This window comes from Zea mays, chromosome 10 (genome assembly GCF_902167145.1).
Source record: "Zea mays cultivar B73 chromosome 10, Zm-B73-REFERENCE-NAM-5.0, whole genome shotgun sequence".
NCBI lineage: Eukaryota > Viridiplantae > Streptophyta > Magnoliopsida > Poales > Poaceae > Zea > Zea mays.
The window spans coordinates 117,524,538-117,536,915 of NC_050105.1; positions in this window are offsets into that span (position 1 = coordinate 117,524,538).

Below are 12,378 nucleotides of genomic sequence, written 5' to 3' on the forward strand. Positions count from 1 at the left end.
CATTATTTACTGTTCATGATAAGATCATTATGTTAATGGCAACATGGAGAACCACCCGGGAAAACAGTGCTACCACAAGGGTTTAATGGGACACCCTTGGCTAATTAACTAGGAAAGCTAGTGGATGACTACCTTACCCGAAAGGGGCAAGGGCAGTAGGGGAGTGGTAAGTGTAGGGAGGTCCTTGGGTTGATTTTGCTGTGATGGTGGTCAGGCGAGGGATTCCTGCACTGGAGCTTCCTATAAACTGTAGAGGGTTTTCTGAAGCTAGTGGAACTTTGTAAAGGCCTTATAGTGGTACCCTGCCTCGCTTCCTTGGTAGAGGTGTATGGGGTTTGATCAACTCCATGGCAAATGGGTAACACGACTTGTGGGTAAAGATGTGCAACCTCTGCAGAGTGTAAAACTAGTATACTAGCCGTGCTCGCGGTCATGAGCGGCTCGGACACTCACATGATTAATTTATGGAATTAAACTCAATTTGTCTTTTCATTGCATTGGGATTATTTTATTATTACTTTTACTTATTATTACTATGGTTTGGTATTTACTTACACTTAGTAATTGCTATTAAAATTTTGACCAACTTATAAAAGCAATGCTCAGCTTCAGCCTTCATTTTATTGATCAGCCTTACACTTCACATGAACTCCCAGCTTTGGTGAGTTCATGCACACCGGTTCTCCACAACTTGTTGGGTTATGATCATGTGTGAGCTCACTCTTGCTTTCTCACACCCCCCCATAGGAGAAGAAAAGGTGGTCGAAGAGGAGCCGCCTAACACTGAGGCTTTCGACTTGATCTAGGTGGCGTCTCCCAGTCAGCTTTGTGGCGACAGGGAATAATATATAGTTCGCTTTATTTTATCATTTATTTCTGTAAGACTTCCGCTATGTAATAAGTACATTTATGACATTTATCTCTATGCACTATGTTATTATATGTGTTGTCTTCTCTGGCGCATATACGAGATGCACTCGGCTTTGTTCTTTTAAACCCGGGTGTGACAGAAGTGGTATCAGAGGAAATGTTGACTGTAGGACGAAACCTAGATAGAAATGGACAAAACCCTTACCTACTTACCTAACTCTGATTCTTTCTATACTTATCTTGATCGTGTCTCACCTTCTACTGTTCTACTGTGATCATTGTTACCTTTTCTACTCTGAGACAAGATGGATTTCACACCTTGGAATCCTACAATTATGAGCTTCTTAAGAGATAGGAGGCCTAAGACAAAATCAAAACTATTTTCTCTATTTTAAAATGTTGGTTGATTGTTCTGATGATAAATGTCTGATTTGCTTCTTTGATTGATTGAGACATTATAGTTGGGCATCTTAGCATGTACCAACATAAGGTAATGAATTAGCTTTAGTAGGTAAAACACTAATCTGCTTAGCTAATAAATCCCTTCAAAGTAACATGATTCGTAATCACCTGCCTTGTCTACTATTCTCTCTTACCATATGTTTCTAACTCAGATGGTCAATACCAGGAAGGGTGGTGGAATTGATCTACCTCCCAATCGACACACTCAGAGGATATTTAGACAACCCTAGCCACAACCAGCAGAGATGGACCCTCCACCACTGCCTCCACCAGTCGGAGTTGACCCAACAGTTGCAGCTCAGATGAGGATGATGCAACAGATGGCAGATACCATGGCGGATATGCACGCGCAGATGTGATAGGAACGCTAGGAGATGCATCAGGAGAGAGAGGATATACGCCAGGAAATGCGCCAGGAGAGAGAGGAGATACGACAGGAGAGAAGGGCGCAACAACAGCAACAACAGCAAGCACCACTGCCTCCTCCACCACCACCAGTTCCACCCCGGGACAAGTACCGGGAATTTATGAGTCACAAACCGCCAACCTTCGCCAGCTCGCTAGATCCACTAGATGCTGATGATTGGCTGAAATCTATTGAGAAGATGTTCAACATCGCCCAATGCTCTAACCGGGAGAAGGTTCTTTATGCTTCTGGTCGTCTGACGGGTCCTGCTGCTGACTGGTGGGATTCTTATGTTGCTGCCCATGATGCTGCTGACACTATTACTTGGGCGGAATTCAGTACACAGTTCAGAAACTATCACATTCCAGCTGGATTGATGAAGATCAAGAAGGAGTTTCTGTCATTAAAGCAAGGCAACATGTCAGTCAGTGAGTACCGTGACAAGTTCATCCAGCTGTCCAGATATGCTCCTGATGAGGTGGCAGATGATGAAAGGAAGAAAGAGCACTTCACAGAAGGACTCAATGGGCCCCTACAGTATGCACTGGTTGCTCACACATTTCCATCATTTCAGAGACTGCTAGATAAGGATCTTGCTATTGAACACAAGCTTGTTCAACTGGGAGACTTGAAGAGGAAGACTATCTCACAGGGACAGGGTAGCAGCAGTGTTCGTCCTCGCTACGTTCCACCACAGGGTACACCAACTTGTCCAGGAGGAGGACCACGCCCAGCTCAGTACGCTCCACAGGGGTCTCCACGGACACCTCCCACTCGTCAGGCTACTCCCACTGGCACCCCGACAAGGTCTGCAGGACAGAAGACAGGCCCTACATGCTTCAAGTGCAGTCATATTGGGCACTATGCTAATGCTTGTCCGGTGGGAAATTCTAGTGACTCAGCTCAAAACAAGCAACAGACTCCTGGCAAGGGATACTCTATAGCCAGGGTTAATCAAGTCAACGCATATGCTACTCCTGATGGTGCTGACATCGCACTCGGTATGTTTTATATTAATGTAATTCCTACAACCATATTATTTGATTCTGGTGCTACACATTCATTTATGTCTGCTTAATATGCCAACACAAATGAGATACCACTACTAAATATGAGAAAACCAATTATAGTAATTACACCTAAAGGGCCTGTTGAGGCAAATCACATGACACATAGTGTTGGGGACTTGTTCTCAAATGCTATGAATTAAGAACAATGCAACACAAAGTGTTAAATGTTGATGCCCTTCGTCCAACGAAGCATTATTCCTTTAAGGATTAATGAACTTTGGACGAAGGTTAAAGGCAATACAATTACGAAGGTTAAATCTTCGTAATAGATTGAATAAAGTAATATAGAATATGAAGCGTCAAAGGTAAATAAATTGCAAATGAACAACATTACTTTCATATTAAATTGATTTAATATATTTAAGCATTGGATACAATTATACCTTTGCCTTGACAAAGATTGATTCCCGAATGATGCGGTTGCAATTACAGGAATCCGTAAACAGTAAAGGAATACTGTTCACTATTTATAGGCACGGGACACAGCCTGTGAGGAATTACAATTATGTCCCTCATAAGGAATTACAACAGCGACTCAAACATTTATGGACTAAAAGGTCATTCTACTCTTAAGTCGGTTTGTAATTCCGAAGCTTCATACAGAGGAACCTTCGGTCATCACATGCGGACAGCTTCAGCCGAAGCTGTTTCTCCCTACAAGACCTTCGGCGACGAAGCATAGTCCCAACAGTAGCCCCTTCACGGTGCTAGATCGTTTTTCGTAACGAGCTTGATCCGTGAAAAAAGTCTCTTAGGCTTCGGGAAGCCGAAGGTCCGAAAAACACCTTCCCTGAGCTCGTTGTCGAGAAACGATTTAGTTTCCGAGCGTGTAGCGATCCCACCTTGCAGCGGGTGCAAGCAGCTGTTCGCCTAGTGTAAAAATCCTGGCGATTCACCTTCTTACCTGCATCACTATATAAACAGACGGATAGGTGTGAAGTTACCACAGCATTCATTGCTATTTGCACTGTTTTGCTGCCAAAATTTTTAACCATAGCCGAAGCTTGACTCTCGGAATCAAACAAAGCTCCAGTTTGAAGCTTACTTCGTCAGAAGAAAAAGCTTCGGAAGAAAAAGTACTTAGTTCCCAAAAAATTCAGAATTAAATGGCCAGAGTGCGTTCTACCGCTAGGGTTGAGCGTGAGGGAGGCGAAGCTGAAGGATCGGAGACTGTTCCCATCTCCGAAGCGATGCAACGATCTGGACTGGTAACCTCGGAAGGAATCCGTACCGCTGAGACAGAGCAGACTGTCCCCATCTCCGAAGTTGCTGCCGACGCGGAGGAAGGAAATATTGAGGAAACTGATTCCGAAGATGATTATCATATTGCCATGCCAAGTAAGCCCAGCCACTTGGACTTCGGAAAGTCAACTGTCTCTAAGGCTGATCTCTCCAAGATGGTGAAGTCGGGTTATTTTAGTGAGAGTGAGAAGAAGCTACTTCGCTTCGGGGGGGAAGAAACTACCCCGAAGCCAGAGAAGGATGAAATAGTCATTTTCAAGAGCTTTCTAAAGGCTGGGTTGAGATTCCCCCTTCATAGGATTATTGCAGATGTATTGAAGAAGTTTGGGATCTACTTTCATCAGCTTACTCCTAACGCTATCGTTAGGCTTAGTGTTTATATCTGGGCCCTCCGAAGCCAGGCGGTGGAGCCATTTGCCGACAGCTTTTGTCGAGTTCATGAGCTGCATTACCAGACAAAGGCTAGAAAAAATGGATTGCATGATAACTTTGGTTGCTATAATTTTGCCTATCGGAAAACCACAAGGTTTCCTGTAATCAGCTACCGAAGCAAATGGCCGGCATGCTAGAAGTCAGAATGGTTTTATGTGAAAGTTGACGAAGACAAAGAAAAGCTGGTACAAAGCCCTCTTGAATTGATCTTCGGAGAAACAAGACCGCGATGCCAAATGTCATTATAAGGTCCCACTTGGGCTGCACTGGCTGAGTTTAAAATTGTTTCAGAACATATCAGCACTAGGGACCTGGTTCAAGAGTTTTTGGCCTTCAGGGTTTTTCCTACTTTAAAAGAATGGGAAATGCCGAAGCTAGAGGGGGAGAAAAAAGAAGGGGAACTTGTGCGGTTACCTTACTATTATAAGTTTAAGAAATACTTTAAAACACCTTGCCAAGAGTGGCTGGAAACAATTGAAATAATGTGCAATGAAATACTCGGTAATTACTCCAAAAAAGAAGATCAGTTGATGACTGCGGCCTTCGGTACCCGTCCGAAGCGAAGACTGAATCGAGTGCTGGACGCCTTAGGTTTTGAATACCCTGACTACGAACAACTGAATAAAATTGTCGAAGGCCGGAAAAGGAGAAGGGTAGCCGAAGCTTTAAATGAAGATGAGAAAGAACCACCAAAAGAGAAGAATATTCTGAAGAAGAGAAAAGTATCATCTCCGAAGCGAAAAGTATCTGACGAAGAAGAGACTCCCGCATCACGCTCTGCCACTGACGTGGAAGAGATTTTGAAGGTAATGACTGAATCCCTGCCTGTGAAGCTAAGTCCATTAGGGCCTCAACTGACAAAGTTTTTTCAGAAGGAAAAAGAGCCCGAGAAAACGAAGAAAACAACTAAAACAAAGAGACAAAGAATCATCGCAGTGACCGAAGTCATTGACAAGACACCACCGAGAGCTTCAGCTCGGAAGACACCAGCGGCTGAGGAAATATCAAATGTTGAAGTCGCACCTTCGGAAATCGCGGCTACCGAAGCTACCTCAGCCGAAGATTTGAACTTGGAAACCACAATCGAACATATCGACAAAATACTGCTAGACATGGCCACAGAAGAAGCTACTACTGCCGCCGAAGAGACTATGGTCGCAGTGTCTGGGAAAGGAAAAGAAATAGCTGACGATACTTCGGAGGACGAAACCTTCATGTTTCAAAATTTAGTTGGACAAGAATTGTCAAAAACCGAAATAGAAGAGCTTAAAGAATATGCCAAATCTTGCGGATATAAACCAGGAGCACTCCTCTTCGGAGGTATTGACGATGAAAAATTAGGCTGTATCCGGGATCAAACTGGAGCTAAGATTATCGGTACTCTATCAAAGAGTATCGGTTTTCCGAAGCTGGAAACGGATATTAGCCGCTACCGACGACAACATATCGTTGGTAGTTTATTTTATTCCAATTTCAAGGTGAACTACTTTTCCCTTGACTTTTATTGTTTTTAATAATGAAGACATTTCTAACGAAGGTTGTTTATGCGCAGAGTATGCTATTGAGTAAGGCTTTGAAAATGCAGCAGGATCTGGAAGACAAAAAACACGAGGTTATAATTGGAAATTTAGAGAGCAAAATAAAAGAGCAATCAGCTACTATTGAAAAGAAAAACTTCGAGCTTAAGACAACTGAAGGCTTATTGGCAGAAGCCGAAGCTAAAATAGCAGAATTGAATACGAAGCTTCTCTGCCAATCTGAACAGTTTGAACAAGAAAAGCAAGAACTTAATGCGAAACTTGAAGCCGAAGTCCAACAAAATTCAAATTTGAAAAAATTATTGGCAAGCCTTCAAGACAAATGTTTGGAGTTTAGCAATAAATGTATTCAACGACTGAGAAAGATATTCCACTCAGTTGGGGCTAGCAGTGAGAAATTCACCCCGTCAACTGAAGATTTACATAAGACCTTCGAACATATTGAGGGTGAAATTGATGAGCTTGACGAAGTTATAGCCGGACACGGTGACTTCTATGCCTGGGTAGCTTCTCGGGGCACTGCTGCAGCTTTTCTGAAAGCTGGCTGCGACCATGGAAAAATTGTTAATAGGCCCAATTTCACTCTATCACCATCAATTTTAGATGACATTCCTGACCTCGCCCGAAGCATTTCTAATAGATTTGTAAAGATGATATGGACAAAAGGCGGGCGAGAAAAGGCTGGAGACAAAGCTCGGAGTCATCTTGAACCAGTAAGAAATCATACCTTGTGTTTACCTTTTCCTTCAAACTTGGTTTTGACTCACAACAACTTAATTCATGTAGGGTGACGAAGCCGAGACCGATGCTTAAAGAGTATGACGCCGAAGCTGAGGCCCCATGAAGATCAGTAGGAGTAGACTGCAGAAAAACTCAAGAAACTTTTGAAGTAACTTTTGTAAATATGGCTAAAATGTTTTTAATGAATTTTGTTCATACCTTGTAATATGCTCTTACCCTTCCATTAATGTGTGAGGTGCTTTGATGTGGACGAAATTATCTTTTTGAGCCCAAGGCGAAAAAACACCTTCCCTTCTTTTCGTACACAGCGAAGCATAAAGCAGCTTTTCCTTTCTGCCGAAGCTCTTCTTTTCGTATACGACGAAGTACAAAAGACATTTTTTTCCTTTTTGCCGAAGCAACCACTTATGCTATGATGATGGTTATCCTACATATGCCTGGATGAATGTTTATGAATGCAAATGTTATGATGTAATGTGGTGTGCAAATGAATGTCCAAACACATATCCGAAGCCGTAATCACAACCGTTATTTCCTTAGAAACAATCACATATCAGCGCGGACTTTTCGCTGTAAGCCTCCCTTAGGAGCTTCTTCGCCTTTTACTTTCGGCGGTATCAGCGTTGATTTTTCGCTGTAAGCCTCCCTTAGGAGCTTCTTCGCCTTTTACTTTCGGCGGTATCAGCGTTGACTTTTCGCTGTAAGCCTCCCTTAGGAGCTTCTTCGCCTTTTACTTTCGGCGGTATCAGCGTTGACTTTTCGCTGTAAGCTCTGCATTCCCTTTGGAACGACTTTTGAGCAGAAAACTTACACTGCGCCCCCTTTGGAGCGACTTCTTTAGTAGCTTCGTCGTGCTCCGCATCCCTTTAGGGACGGCTTTCGAGCTTCTTCCCTGTTTCTTTTTTTTCTTTTCGGCACTCGATGGTGCGTTCTCAGTTTTTACATTTACATTTCTGGGGGATTTTGCTCTTATAGAACTGAAATAAAAAAGAAATTACATGTGATGGCCCCATTAAAAACCTTTCTCCCCCTTCAGAAAGGAAAAGGGTGCCATAAAAGAAAAATAAAAAATAAAAAATATATAAAAAATTACATCAAGTTATACATAATATCGCCGAAGCTCATCCGCATTCCAAGATCTAGGAATGTCGTTGCCGTCCATATCCTTCAATCTGTATGAACCGGGTCTTGACGAAGATACTACCAAAAAAGGTCCCTCCCATTTCAACTGCAACTTGCCCACTGTATCTGGGTTAGCCACTCTCCGAAGCACCAAATGTCCTGGCTCAATATTCTTTAGCCGAACCTTTCTATCACGCCATTTGATTGTTTCGGCTTGATATTTATTGATGTTCTCCACAGCTTGAAGCCTGATCCCTTCTATAGCATCTTTTTCCACAGAATGATCAGCTTCGGAATCTGATTCTGTCGAAGCTACTACTCTTATTGATCCAGTTTTAGCTTCCTCCGGAGTTATTGCTTCGTCACCAAACAATAATTTGAATGGAGTAAAGCCTGTTGACCTTGATGTTGTTGTATTGTGGCTCCACACCACTTTGATTAATTGATCTGGCCATTTTCCCCTGGGTTGATTGAAGATTAACTTCATTATTCCTGTCATTATGATGCCATTAGCTCTTTCAACAAGTCCATTTGACTCCGGATGTCTAACTGATGCAAAATGGATCTTCGTGCCAATTTGATCACAAAATTGTCTGAAATCTTCGGAGTCGAACTGTGTTCCATTATCTACAGTGATAGCCTTTGGTACTCCGAAACGACAAACAATATTCTGCCAGAAAAACTTTTGAATGGTGGTCGAAGTTATTGTGGCTAAAGGCTTTGCCTCAATCCATTTAGAAAAATATTCCACGGCCACTACAACATATCTTAAGTTTCCTTGGGCCGGTGGTAACGGACCTAACAAGTCAAGGCCCCACCTTTGCAATGGCCAAATGGGTTGTATCAGCTGAGTTAGAGACGAAGGTTGTTTTTGATCTCTTGCACATTTCTGACAACCTTCGCACTTTTGAACTAATTCCGCTGCATCCGAAGCTGCCTTCGGCCAATAAAACCCTTGACGAAAAACTTTTCCAAGTAACGGCCTAGATCCAATGTGAGATCCACACAGGCCTGCATGTATTTCTTTCATCAATTCTATGCCTTCGGTTCTGGACAAACACTTGAGTAATGGAGCACAAACTCCATGCTTGTACAACTCCCCTTTTATCATGACATATGGACGAGCTCTTGCCTCTATCCTCCTGTTATAAGTTTCGTCATCTGAAAGGAAATTACCCTGAAGGTAAGAGATGATCTCAGTTCTCCATTCTTCACTATAAACAGGAGATATATTGAGGACTGCTCTTTCAAGAAGCTCCACCGAAGGTGCTTTTATTGTTTCGAAGAACACATCCGAAGGTAAGGGCAGCCCCTGTGCCGCTGACTTAGCTAGCAAATCAGCATGCTCATTTTCTCCTCGAGGAATATTTTTAACAGAAAATCCTTCGAAGGAGGCCTCAATCCTTCGGACCGTGTCTAGATATTTTTCGAGCTTCGGATCTTTAGCCTTACAACTCTTGTCAATATGACCCGAAACAACCTGGGAATCAGTTTTAAGAATGGCCCTTCTGATTCCCATTGCTTTTAACTTCCGAAGACCCAAAAGCAGGGCTTCGTACTCAGTAATATTGTTTGTGCAACTAAAATCGAGTCTTGCCGCATAACAAATTTTAACTTTGGATGGTGAGACCAACACAGCAGCTGCTCCTGCTCCGAAGGTTCCCCAAGACCCATCGCAAAACACTGTCCATACTTCGGCATCTTTATTTGTTTCTTCATCCTGAGCCCCTGGCGTCCAGTCGGCAATGAAATCTGCCAGCGCTTGAGACTGGATCGAAGATCTATGCACATAATCAATGCAAAATTCATTGAGCTCTGCAGCCCATTTTCCAATCCGTCCAGTAGCTTCTCTATTTCTCATAATATCCTTCAACGGTTGCGAAGAAGGAACAACAATATTGTATGCTTGAAAGTAATGCCGAAGCTTCCTGGATGCCATCAAAACAGCATATAACACCTTCTCCAATTCTGTATAGTTTTTCTTTGATACACTAAGAACCTCAGATACAAAATATACTGGGACCTGCTTCTTGACTTGACCATCAAGCTTCTCCTGGACAAGTGCTGCACTTACCGCTGAGTGCGAAGCTGCCACATATAATAACAAAGGAGCCCCTGGTGTTGGTGGAGTTAATGTTGTTAGATCCATCAAATATTGCTTCAGTTCCTCGAAGGCTTTTTGTTGGCTTGGTCCCCATTGAAAGACTTCGGCTGATTTCAGCACTTCGAAGAATGGTAAATTTCTCTCTGCTGATCTGGATATGAATCTATTGAGAGATGCCAGCCTCCCCGTCAATCTTTGGGCCCCCTTTTTTGTATTTGGTGGCTCCATTCGAAGTATAGCTTCAATTTTACTTGGATTAGCTTCAATTCCCTTTGTTGAAACCAAGCATCCAAGAAATTTCCCCTTCTTTACTCCGAAGACACATTTTTCTGGATTCAGCTTTAGACCAGCTTGTCTAAAACTGGCGAAGGTCTCCTGCAAATCAGCAATGTGATTTTCTTGTTTCGTGCTTTTTACAATGATATCATCAACATAAGTTAGCACATTTCTGCCTATCTGAGACTGAAGAACCTTCAAAGTCATTCTGCTGAAACGTCCTCCAGCGTTCTTGAGCCCCTCAGGCATCCGAAGGTAACAATATGTTCCACTAGGGGTTATGAAATTGGTCTTCGGCTCATCCTCCTTCTTCATCCAAATTTGATGATAGCCTGAATAACAATCTAAAAGACTCATAAGCTCTGACGAAGCTGCTGCATCAACTAAGGAGTCTATCCTTGGCAATGGGAACTCGTCCTTCGGACAGGCCTTGTTGAGATCCGTGAAATCGATACACATTCGCCATTTGCCATTGGCCTTTTTTACCATAACAGTGTTAGCTAGCCATTCTGGGTACTTTACTTCTCTGATAAATCCTGCACTGAGGAGTCTTTTGACTTCATTCCGAGCTCCTTCGGCCTTGTCATCAGACATTTTCCGAAGCCTCTGCTTTCTGGGTCTGAAGGATGGGTCAACATTGAGCGAGTGTTCAATAACATCCCTGTTAACTCCGCAAAGATCATTAGCTGACCATGCGAAAACATCTTTGTTGTTGAACAAAAACCTTATCAAGGTTTTCTCCTGTTCTTCGGATAATTGGGAGCCCAACAGCACCTTCTGCTCTGCTATGTCCTCACATAAGAGCATGGGCTTCGGCTGATCGGCCGAAGCTGCTTTCTCCCTTCTGAATTTGTACTGTTCACAAGCTTCAGCTCCATCTATATTATGGATTGCTTTTGAGTCAGCCCAGTTTCCTTCGGCCCTTCTAGCAGCTTCCTGACTTCCATGAATAGCAATGGGTCCTTGATCCGAAGGTATCTTCATGCAAAGATAAGCAGGATGAAGAATTGCTTCGAAAGCATTGAGGGTGCCACGACCAATAATTGCATTGTAAGGGTATTCCATGTCAACAATGTCAAACACAACTTGCTCAGTTCTGGTGTTGTTGATGAATCCGAAGGTCACTGGCATGGTGATCTTGCCCAGTGCTACAATCTGTCTTCCTCCGAAGCCACAGAGAGGGTGTGTAGCATCATGGATCTTATCTTCTGGCTCTTGCATTTGTCTGAAGGCCTTAGCAAATATAATATCAGCTGCACTGCCTGTATCAACCAAAACATTGTGGACCAGAAACCCTTTGATAACGCAAGAAATAACCATAGCATCGTTGTGAGGAAAATCCTTGAGTTGAAGATCCTCTTGGGAGAAGGTGATTGGAATGTGGGACCATCTTGACTTGATGAAGGGTCCCTGCACTCCAACATGTTGTACCCTTCTCCGCGCCTCTTTCTTCTGCTTTTTGTTGGCTGGCTCTGAGCATGAACCACCTGTTATCGGGAGCACCAGCTTCGGGGCCGAAGCAGCTCCAGCTTGATCGCTAATCGAAGCCATCAGCTCAAAAAGTGGAAGTGAGTTGACCGGAGGTGGGCGCCAATGTTGGGGACTTGTTCTCAAATGCTATGAATTAAGAACAAGGCAACATAAAGTGTTAAATGTTGATGCCCTTCGTCCAACGAAGCATTATTCCTTTAAGGATTAATGAACTTTGGACGAAGGTTAAAGGCAATACAATTACGAAGGTTAAATCTTCGTAATAGATTGAATAAAGTAATATAGAATATGAAGCGTCAAAGGTAAATAAATTGCAAATGAACAACATTACTTTCATATTAAATTGATTTAATATATTTAAGCATTGGATACAATTATACCTTTGCCTTGACAAAGATTGATTCCCGAATGATGCGGTTGCAATTACAGGAATCCGTAAACAGTAAAGGAATACTGTTCACTATTTATAGGCACGGGACACAGCCTATGAGGAATTACAATTATGTCCCTCATAAGGAATTACAACAGCGACTCAAACATTTATGGACTAAAAGGTCATTCTACTCTTAAGTCGGTTTGTAATTCCGAAGCTTCATACAGAGGAACCTTCGGTCATCACATGCG